The sequence below is a fragment of the Engraulis encrasicolus genome, chromosome 15, assembly GCF_034702125.1.
Source record: "Engraulis encrasicolus isolate BLACKSEA-1 chromosome 15, IST_EnEncr_1.0, whole genome shotgun sequence".
Classification (NCBI taxonomy): Eukaryota; Metazoa; Chordata; class Actinopteri; order Clupeiformes; family Engraulidae; genus Engraulis; species Engraulis encrasicolus.
In genome coordinates this window covers 3,567,517-3,583,540 of record NC_085871.1, presented here as the reverse complement: position 1 = coordinate 3,583,540, position 16,024 = coordinate 3,567,517, and the positions used below count along the sequence as shown (strand labels likewise).

Sequence of the window (16,024 nt, the reverse complement as noted above, 5' to 3'; positions counted from 1 at the left end):
CCATTTTCCGTATTCTGTGTTCCGGGTCCGGGTCAATTCAATAAGTCAATATATCGTACAATAAGTTTTTACAAGCATGATAACTTTTTTGCCATAATAAGTTATTGCATGCTTCTTTGTTTTCCTCGTCACTCTCTTTTAGACTGAATATCGATAGGCACATTTCACTCAGCGCAATGATGCTTAAACGTTGGTGTACTTTTAATTTTCAGTCTGTCTACCTTGTCTATCTCTCTATCTCAACGTGATCTCGAATGAATTGCGTCTCATTTATCACGCAAACCAAAACCAAAATTGCGTCGATATAACGACGCATTCTCTTCTATGTCACACATGCGCAGTAGCCAGCACTATCTTTTAAGGCCAGGAGGCTTTATTGTTAGCCTATTTATAACAAAAACAAAACGTTATTCACGTTGCTTAACGTAACGACTCATTATAAATATGCTGTTAAGTCCTCACAAACTAATGAGCTCTTTTGGGCTGTTAAAGTCAAGTTTTGATTTTAGCAAGTCTTTTTCTGTTTGATTGAATTAAAACGAACCCTGTAAACATTGACATAAATTTGTCCAGAGCGTGATGTGCGCACAACAACCTCTAGGCCTACAACGTTTTGAATAGTTTCAAATATTTCATTCATAAATCCCCAGACCCCCTCCCTCTGCTACTACACCAATGATGTCATTTTATTGCGACCACTCTCTGGATTGTGGATTTTACGGACTGCATTCCCATGTACTGGGTTTAGCTGGACCGTATTGGACTGGAGGTAAGTTAATTTAATTGATAAGGTGAATGTGCATTAACTGCTATATTTGAATGCGTCTTCCAGGTCACATCATTGGTTTAGTCGCCAAACTTTTCTGACTGTCACAGTTGGTTTTACCAGCCAGCTGCTTCTACTGTGTAGCCTAGCCTAGCCTACCCATTATTGCTCCCGTGGCAAATTATTCTGTCCATAATTATATACTGTTTGGTTTTACAAGCGGTATCTCGGCCTCATCAAGCAAGCAGAACTTTGAAAACGACGTCAGATGCGCCAAAGTTCTGCTAAAGAGAGTAAATAGCGCGATATGTACTCTGAAATCTCATTCTGAGCAGAGCACTTGCTTGACAGGTTCACTAAGTTAATCTCTCTCTCTCTCTCTCTCTCTCTCTCTCTCTCTCTCTCTCTCTCTCTCTCTCTCTCTCTCTCCCCCCCCAACTTTCAGGTGACAGGATATGTTGTACCTGCTTCGGACTGGTTCTGTCATTAACCTACTGAGCTGGTGCTTCTGTCCCAGGTAGGCTACATGGGCAGTCATTTTGTGTGTGTAGGCTACAGGTTTGGTTAGGTGTTTCAAGTTCAAATTCCATTCTTTCTGTACATGCAGGTAAAATGTGTTTGAACTTACATTTGCATCTATACATGAAGTAGGCAGCCTAGAGCAGGAGGCGGGCGTCAGATCAGAGGGTTGCAGGTTAGAATCCCACTTTTCCACTCCCTATCTTGCTCCATGGCTGAGGTGCCCTTGAGCAAGGCATGTAACCTAACCCCACACTGCTCCAGGGACTGTAACCAATACTCTGTGCTTTGGACTAAAGCGTCAGCTAAAGTATAATGTCATAGTAATTTAAAAAAAAAAGTCCTATTGACCATGGCACCCAACCTAGCATTGCAGCCAAAACTGTGTCTACCTTGTTTCAAATGCTTCTCTGTATAAAATGGCCCATTTCCATTACATATTCTAATTCCCCCAACTCTATATCGAACTTCATTGGGTGGGGCTGTTTTATTTATTTTTTCATGTTTTTTTTTAACTGCATATGAATGAGATGCTGTGTGACTAAATAAGCTTACCATAATGTTTTTAGTACTGTTATTTGTGTTTTTTGTTGTTGTTTTGTTACAGTAGTAGTAGTAGTAGTCTTGTGATCATATGGTCATCATATGTTATGTCTGCATTTCCCTAGGCATCTCCATCGCATCGCTCCTAGGCATCTGAAAGTGTACCGTTGCGCACAGGTGTGTATGACTGGTATAACATTTACAGCAGCAGCACATAGCTGGTAAGAGAACAGAGTTAATGCTGGACAAAAACCCTCATCTGAAAAAGCAAGGTGTGGAAAAACACATACACTGCCATTTGAGACAAGTGTCCTATGAAGACACCTGAAAGAGTCAGTTATAGATCTGTAGTGCTCATGTTTATTTTGTTTGGTTGAGGGTGGGGATGGGTGGGCTATAGCACCTGTAAGACATGAAAACTACTTTCACCCCTGCTGTATACACACCATCTTTGTGGATTTTGCTTGTTCCCACCTACATAGATCATGCTGGTAACAAGTTATTCAAAGGGTCTACCAATCATGGCAAAAACAGAAATCCAGCTCCTCAGCCCAGGCAGTGCCAACAACCCAGCTGATCCAGGAGCTGCAGCGAGGGGTAGTGATGACACTCCGGGCACCCCGACTGCCCTCTTCAACCATTCCCATGGAATTCATCCTGTCCAGCCTCCGTCAGATAATCCAGCCCTCCCCCTCCTACTTCCAGAGACTAATTTGCAGGTAAGCATACACAAACTGAACATTTTGTCATACTGGTCGGTCAGCTGTGGTCTTTCTATTTTGCACATCAAATTCATCCCATTTCACCCCCAGAATCTCATCTTGTGATGTGGATCTACTGACTACACTGCTTATGTGCAGATTTTTGGCATTCTCTAAACACACTACCCCACTATCCCATTCATACACTACCCAACAATAACTGTCTGGACCCTGCAACAACATACACCACATCATACATAGGTAGAAAAATGCTGAGGCACTAAACTCCTAAAGGTTACAATTTTTACATATGCCCTGAGGAAGGGACATAAGGATCGAAACACGTAGGCATTGTAGCCAAGTAATAAAAGAAAAAAATGTTACCTTGAGTGCCTCAGTATTTGTCTACTTCGACCAAGTTTTAGAGGCCCTACACTGAGCACCCAAGGGAAAAAGTGAAGACCCAGATTACTCAAATGACCTGTTTGCGTTTGACATCATACTGTACATACCGGCTTGTTGATCCTGTCCCTCGTGGAAAGGACACACACACGCACACGCATACACACACACAGACAGCTCCTATGGAACCGCACCATGTGACTGCACCTTACCTGCACCTTACCTGCACTACCTACCTCCAGGTGTACTCCTAGGTACTCAACACCTACAAGTACCTAGGAGTACACCTGGACTACAAACTGGACTGGGCTGCCAATTCAGATGCTCTTTACAAGAAAGGGCAGAGCAGGCTCTACTTCCTACGGAAGCTCAGATCATTCAATGTCTGCAACAGGCTCCTGCTGATGTTCTATCAGTCTGTCATGGCAAGTGTCCTCACCTACGCTATTGCCTGTTGGGGAGGTAGCGTTAGGAAGAGGGACGCTGGACGCCTTGACAGGCTGGTGAGGAAAGCTAGGTCTGTGGTGGGTATGGAACTGGAGGATCTCACAACCACAGCCGAAAAAAGGACACTTAGCAGATTACACTCAATACTTGAAAATGACAGACACCTCCTGCACCCGTTTCTGGCCAACCAGAGGAGCCTGTTCAGCTACAGACTCCGGGCCTTCCCCTGCCGGACAGACAGACTACGGAAGTCTTTTGTCCCCAGGGCCATCCAGCTCTTCAACACCACACAGAAAGAGACAATTAAAGAGATTGTCATTGGTGACTGGACTGCATAAACTAGCCCCCCACACTGGAACACTCAAACTGCAGCCACTACACACCCCCCCCCCTTCCAGATTCTTTTCTCTACTGAACAGTTACACTTCATCCCACCCCCACCCCCTACCCCCTACCCCCCACCCCCCGGAGCAAGCGCCTGCACTACCTTGGACACTTTAAGGGTTGCCCAATACAGAACAATAACCCACTACACCCCACCTCAGCTACCTCACCCCCTGGAATAGCTGCCGTGAACTACTCAGCTTTTGCATGGACAATAATTAGAACTTCTTTGGCTCTTGTATGTGTACTTAACATGGTTATTTTGTTTTTCTGTGAGTGTGAATGTATGCAACATGACACCCTACCAGGACCTTGTGTCTGTGCAGGGATGAGTGTGTGTGTGTGTGTGTGTGGGTGTGGGTGTGGGTGTGGGTGTGGGAGGGGGGTTGTGGGTGGGTTTGTGTGTGTGTGTGTGTGTGTGTGGGTGGGACAATGTGTGTGTGAAGTGTGTGTGTGTGAGAGAGAGAACATGTGTGTATGTGAGATAATGTGTGGCGGTAGTACTCAAGATATATTTTTCCTGTAATGTTCAATTATGTGTATAATGTCTTGTGTATGTTTTGTATTTGTGTATTTATGTAAGCTGACAGACACCTTAATTTCCTTCGGGATTAATAAAAGTACTCTACTCTACTCTACTCTACTCTACTCTACCTCAGACCTCCACTACCAAGAACTGCTGGCCTCTGTAACATACAATGCACCAACGCTGCTTGTTGTAATTATTTATTAATTAATTACTTTATTGTTACTAGTGTTACGTGTCCTGTCTTGCACTAATGTCAGACATACACAGAACTGACATTTACAGACTATTTCCTGACATGGCATAGAGTGAGAATTTCATTTTACTTGTATAACCTGTGCATATGAAGAAAATGACAATATAACTGACTTGACTCCACACACACACCACTAATTACTCGCTCCGCAAGATTAGTCATTAGAATGTTTGAGTTTCACAATACAGGCAGACAACTCTAATTTCATTGCATGTTACACTTTTCACAGATTCTAACGGGTATGTGCTAAGGAGATGATGAGTGAACACGCTGCCAGTTTGGTTGCAGGTATGTTTTACTTTATCTGTCGAAAAAGCATATTCTTTTCAAGTTGCGCTCCATTATCCTGCCTGTGATGTTTTTGAAGGCCATCACTTGGGGTCAATAGACAACCAAATATCTGTCAGTGGTAAAGTGTCTTACGTCCGTGTACTATGAAGGTGGATCACAGTAGAAGTAGTTAACCATATTTCTCAACCTAACCATATTATCTCCCCCACACCGCACACATTGCTCAGTGCTGCTCCTGCAGAATGGACCATGCTAACCTCCCAGTTGTGTTTGTAGATCTCCACACAAATATCACCCCTCTACATTGTAAAGCTGAAAAGAATATGTCTACTTGACATCTTTTAACCCACCAAGTAGAGGAAGGTTAACTTAAGTACAGTTTAGTTGTTGTTTTGGTGTTGTGATTTTATCACATTATATTACATTACAATGCATTTAGCAGACACTTTATCCAAATGTGTATCCATGTGGATCAGAGTGTGGGGTGAACACAGAGGACAGCTGTATACAAGTAAACCATTGTAAAACTGAAGACCTACTGATCGTGTGTAAGCAGGATAAAGTAAGTGCATAGGGTTATGAATTACAGATTAGGAATGAATGCTTTGTTATGTAGGGGAGCTCTCTCAGACGAGATGAGTCTCCACAAACTTCTTGAAAGTTGAGAGGGATGAGTACACTAAAAAAATGTATCATTTCCCCAAATGCAGCAACAAGTGGAAAGCCATTATAATGTCTGATTCTGTATTTAATTTGAGATTGTTATGTATATGTTTCTGTGTATATATCTCCTGCTTTAAAAAAAAATGTATATATTTGTTTAAAATATATATCTCCTGTTTTTTATGTTGTTTCCAGTGTGTCACCGAATTCCGTAGATTCATCATCACTATGTGGGGTGGAAGCTGCACAGACTACAACAAGGCTTCTGGGACCCCACTCCCCTCAAGCAAGACATTTACCACCTGCTTCACCTATGAAGGACTGATTATTGTCAGTGATGTATACCACAACGCATACAAGCTGTTCAGTCTGATGCCCTCCGGGTAGAGGTACAGGAGTATCTGCTTCCGCAACTCCAGACTCGCCAACATCTTCATCTACCAGACTGTCATGCCAAATCGTCCCTCCTCTCTCCCATCCCAGGATGCCGAATTATGACCAAGTGACTGAAGAACTGCCATACGTCTTCACTTGGTCATGGCATGACCAGAGGCTGTATGCAAACTCACAGTATAATTCTACACGATCCACTATAAGTCATATTTTATTTCAGGTGGTTTGAATAGCTGTGATACATTAATGATGCCTGCCAACGATTCTGAATTGTGTACAGTCTGTAATATTTCTTCTTCAAGGGACCAGTCAAGTCGATGTGACAGGTGATTTTTATACAAAACTTTGTCAAAGTTTACGTAATTGACACATCTGGTTGGTCCTTGTTTTGAATTCTGAATTGTCAATATACTATATGCCTTTATCAGGTTTGAGCTTGGAGTTGAGTATATGTTAAATTAATAGAATGTGCTAGTCTCTTCACATTAAACTTAGACCGAACTGCCTTTACCTTTGGATAGTCTGCAGTTCCCTGTTGGCCCACTACCATCTGCCCCGCATGGTGCGCGACACCAGACACTGGAGCAGCTGGGTCGCCACTCATCAACGCAGAGTGAAACAGTGCTTTGACCGCTCCCACAGGGTTAAAAGCCCCACACTTGCTCCACTGGACTGATTGAGGATCCGCAGGCCTACCCGGGGCCACAAGCTCAAGTCATTCTGTTCTGCCCCACTGCAAGTGACTGAGCAGCTGGGTCCCGCCATTTTCCGCCGTGTTCGCAAGGTGCCGCCGCCTACTGCAACAGACCTGGAGGCGACCGGCCCGTACAAGGGCCCATCCAGGCCATCTCAGGGACTATGTACTCTGACAATATGAATGTTGTTCCTGGGTCTCCCCTGGGGAGGGGGGAAATGTTATGTCTGCTCTGTTGCCTGTGCTGATATTTCATATTTCCTGATGCTACTTGAAGACGACATAATAACATTTGTGCAGGGCATGCTGGGATGCGAGTTCAGTGAAATAAACGTCTGGTATGGCTAGACTTTGACAGCTCTGTGTGTAGCGTATTGTTTACAGTTTTATTGTACATAACACTGGGGGCAAAATCCTAATTTCATGCAGCCCATGGGATCATTTCAAATGTGTGTATTACACAGTTGGCCCACATACACCATTAATGTATGTTGTAACAAGACTTGAACATGAAATTTGGTTGTCAGAGGAATATGAGTGGGCCCAGGCCAATGAAACAGCTCATTCATATGTAACACAATATGAACTACCATGCATGATGATGGAGAAGAGTGTATGTAACATTTTAAAACACTACCCCGTAGACCTAAATTAGCTGTTACCAGAATGGCAATGACCAATTCGTTACATATTAGGTCTACTTAAAGGTGCGCTGTGTAGGATGTTGGCCAGAGTATTGCAACTATGCTGCTCATTGAAACAGTGCTGCCCATTGCCAAATTAGATCTTTTCATGATTAATTACTAAATAATAGGCCTAAAGTGATATCTAATAGTATGACCAAAGTACAGTAAGTTTTGCAGCTAAAAATTCTATTTCTGGACATTCAAAATGGCGGTCATAACAAATAGCCTACTTTGAATTTCATGACGGTGGTAAGCATTCATTAAAAAGGTCTCCTAACATCTGTTAATGGGCAGCAGTAGTATTAGTATTACTCTGGAAATAATACTAAAAATATTACACACAAAACAAATATTTAGTTTGGCCTAACTTTATTTCAGATTTTGATTTTGGCATTTTGTCTTAATACTCCTGGCTTGGATCCTTCAAAACCCACTTGTAAATATGTATTTTGAGTTGTGCTTATAGGCCAGATGTGTGCCATTCTAAAATAAAAATAAAAAACAGTTTTGCAATGTCAAATCTGAGACCGTTTTGGATATGTTGCCAGTTCGTTTTTTTTCTGTAAAAATAGGTATGTTTTGCCTACACACATAACTTACATAGCCTAATTCAAAACCCACTTGAATATCCACATTTTAGTTTAATTGATAGGTGAACATACGCCTTGCAGAAATAATCCAGCATGATTTGACTCAATGTAGCCACTGGGGGGAACGTATATGCTTATTTTGGCAGCAAGCTATGACTTTTGGTAGCCTACTTTTATGTCCATACATCCTTAAAACTCTCTTTAACATCCACATATGCACTTGAATTGGCAAGTTGATAGGAAATAATCCAAGATTTAGACGCTTGATTCAATAGCCATGCGTGGGGCATCCTGAATTGCTTGGAAATACATAATTGTGCCAGCAAGCGACTAAGACTTTTGATACTTATAAGTAAATAAATGATTGAAAACCCACTTAAACATCCCCATATGTGCTTGGATTGACAAAGCCATGTGTGCTGTGGTGAAATAAACCAATTTTCAGGTATTTGAGTCAATGTAGCCACTGTGGGGCAAACTGGGATGCTTGGAAATGCATAATTTTGGTAGGAAACGGCTATGACGGTTGGTAATTTTAAGTTAATAAATCATTTATTACCCACTTATACATCCCAATATGTACTTGAATTGACAAATGGATATGTGCTGAAATTATATTAACCATTTTTCAGGCATTTGACTAATAGTAGCCACTGTGGGGAAGGGAAAATGCTTGCCATGTGTAATTTTGGCATCCAACGGTTGTGACTTTTAATGCTTAAAAGTCAATAAATTGGTCAAAAAACATCAAAACATTCTTATTTTGACTTGTCTTGATGCAGAAATACATGATCTGCAAAAAAAAAAAATTATTACACCAAATTTTCATGCTCTGTCGATGCTTAGCCCACAGCCATCCTAAAAAGGTACCATTAAAAGAAGCGAAGGAGCCATTTACAGCTTGGTAGGCGTAACACCTTTTTTTTCATGGAATGTCAACATATGGCACATATTTTGATAGAGGCTATAGTGACAAACATATCTGTAAAATATTGGCCCTCTACCTGCTTGTATGTGACTGGGAGGCGGGGCCAAAAATAAAAAATGTGGAATTTCTAGGGGGCGCTACAGAGCCAGTGAACATGGAAGTTGTAATTTAACTTATTTTTCCTATTCTGTGTGACACATAGATCTAACGTACCAAATTGCAGGCTTCTACCTTTTTATGTGTTGGCTGTAGACTGGGTCAAAAATGAGGAAAAACTGACAAAAAATAGAATTTCTAGGGGGCGCTATTGAGTCTGCAAATGTGTTGGCTGCATTTTGACTTCACTCACATGTTCAGTGTGACCTATATAAGTGACATATCCAATATGAAGTCTGTATGTACTTTTGAATTCCAAGGGGGTGGGGCCAAAGTTGTCAAAAAGAGAGAAAGTGCATGAAATTGTAGGGGGCGCTACAGAGTCTGTGGCTAGGAAATCTGTAATTTGACTTAACTTACTTATTCTGGGAGACACAAAGATGTTCTATGCCAAATTTTAGATTTCCAGATTGTTGCATGTTGCCAGCAGATGGTGCCAAAAATGTCCAAAAAAAGAATTCCTAGGGGGCGCTATTGAGTTTAACAATGAGTAATCCACAATCAGACTCCAATCCCATGTTTTTCGTTACACATTGATGTTGCATACCAAATTTTGTCATCCTGCAATAAAAGGAAATTAGAAATGGTAACCCTAACCCTAATTATCACGAATTCCATAATGAATAGCCTGTAATAGAGTTATAGGGCAGTTATTGAAAACAAATATAAGCACGTGGAACATTATGTTACTGTTAGGGATTACACAAATTGAAAATGATGAAACAAACTGAAAATGATGAAACCCCTGTTGGATTAAGGATAAAATGTGGTGTATAAGGTGGTGCTACAGAACCAGTGAGTGTGTAAATTCCAATTAGATTACACAGCATAATTCAGGAAATTATTGTATGTTACATGCATGGCTTAAATCTTGGGTTCAAATAATACAATTCTTTAGAATACGGGCCATGCCTGGGTGAGTTGTTGTATGGACATGTCAGAATGTCCTGGCAGCATATAATCAACATTCTACCAGCCTATAAAGTATCTGGAAATGGTGATAGAATCCTAGTGGTCTTGTAGTCTTGAAATATGTGTATCACTGGTGTACACAGGGGCACAACTACTCATTTCTGGGGGGGTATGCAAGAACTATTAGGTCCCCCCTCCCCACCCCCCCCACCCCCCCTCCCCCCCCCCCCCACCAAAAAAACCCATTATTTGGCGCCCTCCAATGCCCTCCCTTTGGTGCCCCTCTCTCTCTGGCGCCCCCCCTGCAACGCATTCGTCGCATATACTGTAGTTGCGCCCCTGGGTGTACAAAAGACTGCATGGTGTAATTTCATGTGGCTGTATTTTTCTTATCATAAAAGGGATGCAACAGAGTGCAATTAGATTTCAGAAATGTTTTAGGTAACATTATTTTATGTCACATGCATAGTTTTAATCCGAGACCCAAGTAATATGTAATTCCATGAACTACATGCCATGATTGGATTACAGTTGTTGTAAGCACACATCAGCATGTCATAGCTTACCACATTTTATGGGCCTAGAAGGTAGCTAGAAATGGTGAATGTAGTCTTTAAACATCATAAGGAATGTACAAGACTGCATGATATCATTTCACTTTGCTCCTGCATTTCTATTGAGTATTCAACACCAACACATACTAAACCAGGTTTTGGGCCAGCTCTCTTTCATAATGCAGCCCAAAGACTCATTGTCCATACTGTATTGAATCAACTAACTCAGTGTCTGGACTTTATCAATATGCTGCACTGAAGACTCCTCAAGTCAGTGTTAGCCTAACTTGGCCTTATAACCATGACCAAAATCGTGGTGATCATACTTTAAAAGACAATGACAGTAATTACTAAGGGCATCATCAATGCTAAGATGTTTTATTTATTGCATTAAACATGAAATCACCAGTAAAACAAGGTGATCAGTCGTGGTCTAATGCTTGAGGAAATGAGTTTAAGATCAGAGGGTTGCATGTTTGAATCCCAGCTTTACCTCGCCCGACATCCTCAGCTGAAGTGCCCTTGTGCAACGCACCTAAACCCACACATCTCCAGGGACTGTGACCAAAATCCTGTAAATAACTAAGACGTGCAATGTAATGATCAAAACAGTTTATTAAAAAATCATTAAAAAATCATCAATATTCACAAGGTATAAAACAGCAAACAAATCAGAACACTTAGGACCAAGTCTTAACAGAAAGGTGGGACATGTGTCAGCTTTTGTGTAAATTAAAACTCCTAATTCAATCATAACAAAGAGACAAGAACAGAACATAAAAGAAGTTTAAGTTAATGGTGAAAAGGCATTAGACATTTCCATGAATATCACTGCAACCAGTTGGAATGTCATGATGCATGCATCCCATTTTGTATCTGTTCTTCTTTGAAGATTCTGTTGCTTTTATCAAGGTATATATCCAGTGACACTTTCTGAGCAGCTTCATGCAGATATTATCGCTTTAGTGTGTCATTACAACAACCACCACGAAAGAGGGTCTAGGTTTGAGTCGCAGCTGAGAAACGCTACATTCTGTTACTACAGATGAAATGTTAAAAGGTACGCTGTGTAATATTTTTAAGCAGTTTCTTTCCAGAATTCATTCAGGCCATTCACAAATGTAACCTTTTTCAGAATACTTACCACCATCAAATTCTGAGTATTCATTATGACTGGGAAAATTACACTTTTCATGAAAACATGAAAGGAGTCCATTGTCCACCATCTTGAATTTAGTTGCATAATGTACTGTATTTTGGTCATACTAGTAAATATTGGTACATACTAGTAAATACTTGGTAAAATTCTTGAAAATTCAAATGTCAAAATGGACAATAGGTAGCACAGTTGCAATGAGCAGCACAGCTGCAATACCTGCTCTGATCACCATCCTACACAGTGGACCTTTAACAGTATAATGTGGTCTAGGACCAGTGGTTTTGAGTGGTTCTTCATAGTGTTCAAAGGCAGTGCTGAAGAAGTTGGATTGACTGCTTGGATTATTCGAGCTTGTGTAACGGAGGCCAACTAGCAGAGTGTGGCGTGGAAGGATAGTAAACCTCCCTCCCGAAGCCTCATACAGTACCAGCAGCGCTGAGCTATGGGACTGGTCATTTAGCTCAGCGGTATCGTGCTGTGCCTCCCATACCCGAACCGATGCGTTGACTAGGTGGTGGCAAGTTCAAGATCCAAGGGGGACAGACTGTGTGGAAACACCTCAGTTACACTTGGCTCTAAGAACACAGTTCAAGTAACAGGCTGAGCTGTCAAGTTGATGACTATGACTGGGGTCTTCATTGGGATGTGTTCTTCTGGAGACACCTGCAAAACAAAATAAATATACATGCATGGGCATGAGTAAATATATGACGGTGCATATGGCCATATAAAAAAAACAACAACATTAACACCAACTACAAAACACAACACAGCAGAATCAGCAGTCCTCAGCAAGAGCATTCCATCATTAAACAGGAATGCTAAAATTATGATTACAAACTGTGAGAGATAGTAATACTATTAGTATCTACTATCAGTAATACTATTAGTATCAGCTCTAATTTAAGAGTGAACACCTTAGTTTCATCTCTTAATTTCAATCAGGCTCATCAAAACTTGTGTACGGCTTGTGGAGGGTACATGAGTCCAGATTCAGGCATTTGAAATTGCATCATGTTGAGGAGTTGAAGATATTTCCTCAGCACCTCAAACAGTGGTGGTCAAATGCTAACATACTGTGCACTGGCCCCTTATGAAACATACTAAGTTTCATGTAAAAGGGCGACCATAAAAATGTCACATAAGATGTAGTGTCAATACTTGGGCAAACATCATGTTAGTAGTGTTTTTTCCAATTTAGACAGAAGGTTAGTTTAAAAGCATACAGTATGTTACCCCAGTGATTTGGCTGACATTCATGACATTGAATCGTCTAACCACAAAGAAATGAGTGGAATGCCCTGTAACGCCAACACACAATACATTCCAACAACATTCCCACAATTGCTGCCTACCTGAGACCTTAGACTTTGGTAGGCTCCAGGTCAAGCAATGTATGGGGCCACTCTTCCTCTCAATCACATTATTCCTCTGGTTGCACCTGAAAACAACACAGATAGAAGTGTACATCAGTTATTGTGATAGCACCAGTAGGTGTGGATGAAGAAAGGTGTAGATGAAGAAAGCAGCGCACCACTACATTAAATCTGCACATCAAAGACCTGCCCAAAATACCAAACTACTTACTGTGAACTTGCTTTTTGATTATGAAACTAGGAGGCTAAAGAAAGACAGCAACATGCAGAAATGCATCTTTTTAAATGTGCCACTTTTCACAGAAACGCAACCAATCAGAGTTCAAAGACATTTTAACCAACAAATGTCCATGACTTTTCCATGACTTGGGCACAAGTTCCCATGACTAAACATAACATCTAAAAGTGTTTCTACCAGTTCAGCCACCCATTGAGGTCAAGCCTTTTGTTAATTGTAACTATTTGATTTGTAAGCTTAATCCTGCCATCTGGTGGACTAAATGTGCAGCTGCAAAGTCTACATCAGTCACAATCTCAAGCACTGGAGCCTAGCACATTTTTTGTCTGTATATGAAATGTGTTTAACTACATGTAAAAGTGTCACTGTGAAATTACAAAAACATGCATAATGACACATTGAATGATTATATAAATGGATATTATTCCTCCTTCATTTTTTTTGTTTGATCAATACAAATTTTCATTATTGGTCCAGGAGATATGAAATCTTACTTAAAAAGGACTGTCCGTGTATTAACGCACTGGGAGCACACACGATGGACCACAGTCTGCCTGTCTCTCCTCCACAGCATTCCCCATCAGAGCAGTCCTCCAGGACAAGCTTGTTACATTTTGCTGCTGAAACAGAAGAATGAACCATAGCAAGAATAGAAGGTGAATAGCCTACCACAACATATCCGTCACAAATAGACCAAGCACTACATCAGCGATTCCAGCGACGTAAGTAATTGACTTTGCATTGAGTCGCGCAACAAAAGTGATTCGGGCCACTAGAGGCAATTCGCGCGACTTGAGCGACAGTTTGTAGTTTTACTTATTATTCAAATTAGCTATGATGTGGTATTGCAACAGTCGCCACAGCCAATTGGAATGTTGGACTGCTTGCATTCTGCTTTTAACGGACATACTTCTATCACTCTTGCTGCACAGTCCAGCGATTCTCTGTCGCTTGATCTTGTCGCCACCGGTGTATTCGCCTGGTAATGCACTGTACTTCTGACAGAAACACAACCAATAGATATTAAATCTTACTTTGAACAGACTGCACATTAACCAATGCAATGGAAATACACATCACTGACTTAAGTCTACTAACCCCCTCAGCAATTGTATTAATGATATCAATACAAGTGATTTTCAAGATGAGACCATTTCCATACAAGGTTGCAGGGGGTAGATATTTTTAAGGGAAGACTATTTGCATAAACTCTAACCCCTCTTTTATCCAGCTCATCTACTATTCACCATCGTAAGGAAGAGGTATCATAGTGTCCTCTCAGCCAATATGATGATGCTCGTCTATGCTGTCATTGTCATTTTTACAGTATTAATGTGCCTCTTTGGTTTTGCTAGGCCCCTCCTAGTCTTCCCTCTCTTTCATTCATAGGTTTTGTGAACATACAAAGGACATGCCTAAAAACTGCATTTATAATATTGATAATTATATCCTAATGTCACCAGATAGAATGAGATCTGATAAAGAGGGATTGAGATTTGTGTTGTACTTCAGTTAAAAAACACAGCATGAATTAAATGAAACTACTACTTACCCATCAACAGTTTCACTCCACTGAATATTTTGGACCTCAGGGAAAACTGGAGACGTAAAACTGTAAAGTAAGATTTAGACCAAAAGAAATAGTAAGTTTCTTAAATGTGCAACAGAAAAACCACACACAACTTCAGTTAGATAATGCATACAAACAGCCATATGAAGACAATGTTGTCATATTCTGTGGAGAGGATGGAAAATATAACATGCATTAAATCAACGAGAAGATTGAGCTTAGAAGAGACAATTAGGTTGGTGTGACTTAATAGCTCATCTTATTTCTGTTCAGATCTCCTTTTTCAGATATTTTCAACGGCACTTTGCACACAAAATACACATTAATACTGATTAGTTAGTGATGCAAAATGAGCTAATGTCGAATTTGGAAAAGCCAGAGACCTTGGAAAGGGAGAACATACAACACCTTTGGTAAAGCTAGGCTAACTTAGTTGCACCACACTGAACTTGCAGCTAATTTTGATGTTACATGCAAACCAGAGGTGGATGTGGCTGAGATGGCACGCATATAAACAACAATCACCATAATAAATTATGGACTAAACAAACTGTTAACATCACAAATCACGCGAGCTATACAATACGGGTGTAGAAGCAGCTAGCTCGTAAAACCAAGTTAGCTTAGCAAATGAAGTGGGAATTGTGTGATACACAAATTGCATGATCATCCCGATGTGCCGCTGTGTCAAGCATTCAAATAGGGTAGATCATAAATATCTAATTTATCAGATTAACTTACCAATTGATGAATAAAGCTCAGCCAAACCACATCAGACTGCAGGCAGTACAATCAAATCCACAATCCAATGCATGGAGGTCGCGATGAAATGACATCATCATAAACAGTGGGGGTACATCAGGGTTATTTACAATGAATATTTCAAAAACCTTACTGGTTGAATGGTTTTCAGCCACAAAAGTCTTCTGGACAAATACTACAAATGCTCTCGTATAGGATAAAACAGTTTCTGTTATTTTATTAATATCCTAGCAAAACAGACTTTTGTCTAGGAACTAAAATGTGACTAAAATAGCCCATAAGCTCAGTATTTTGTTGTGGGGATTTAATTATGAAGTTGCAATACGCGGTTATGTGGAGCAACATGAATAACGGCTTATTTTTCAGTAAATTAGGCTACAAAGATGTCAGGGGGGCTCCAGACAGCAGAGTGGCCACTGCGCATGTGTGACATAAAAGAGAATGCGTCCTTATATTGACGCAATTTTGAGTTTGGTTTGCGTGATAAATGAGACGCAATCCTTCGAGA

General features: G+C 40.7%; 2 long non-coding RNA genes across 6 annotated transcripts; one reads left to right on the top strand and one right to left on the bottom strand.

Moving 5' to 3' along the window:
- The first annotated feature begins 594 nt into the window (after nucleotides 1–594).
- Nucleotides 595–5,817, top strand: LOC134464391 (uncharacterized). The gene is made up of 6 exons (XR_010037874.1): nucleotides 595–769; nucleotides 1,212–1,283; nucleotides 1,954–2,005; nucleotides 2,311–2,547; nucleotides 4,774–4,832; nucleotides 5,694–5,817. It is a non-coding gene; the product is annotated as an uncharacterized LOC134464391 (long non-coding RNA).
- Nucleotides 5,818–11,008: 5,191 nt separating this feature from the next.
- On the bottom strand, nucleotides 11,009–16,024 carry LOC134463640 (uncharacterized). 5 transcript variants are annotated; one of them, XR_010037781.1, is made up of 6 exons: nucleotides 15,496–16,024; nucleotides 14,737–14,796; nucleotides 14,095–14,182; nucleotides 13,679–13,804; nucleotides 12,926–13,011; nucleotides 11,009–12,233 (listed from the first exon to the last, which is right to left on the bottom strand). It is a non-coding gene; the product is annotated as an uncharacterized LOC134463640 (long non-coding RNA). The 5 variants fall into 5 exon arrangements; XR_010037780.1 differs by having other exon boundaries at nucleotides 14,095–14,179; XR_010037782.1 differs by having other exon boundaries at nucleotides 14,095–14,174.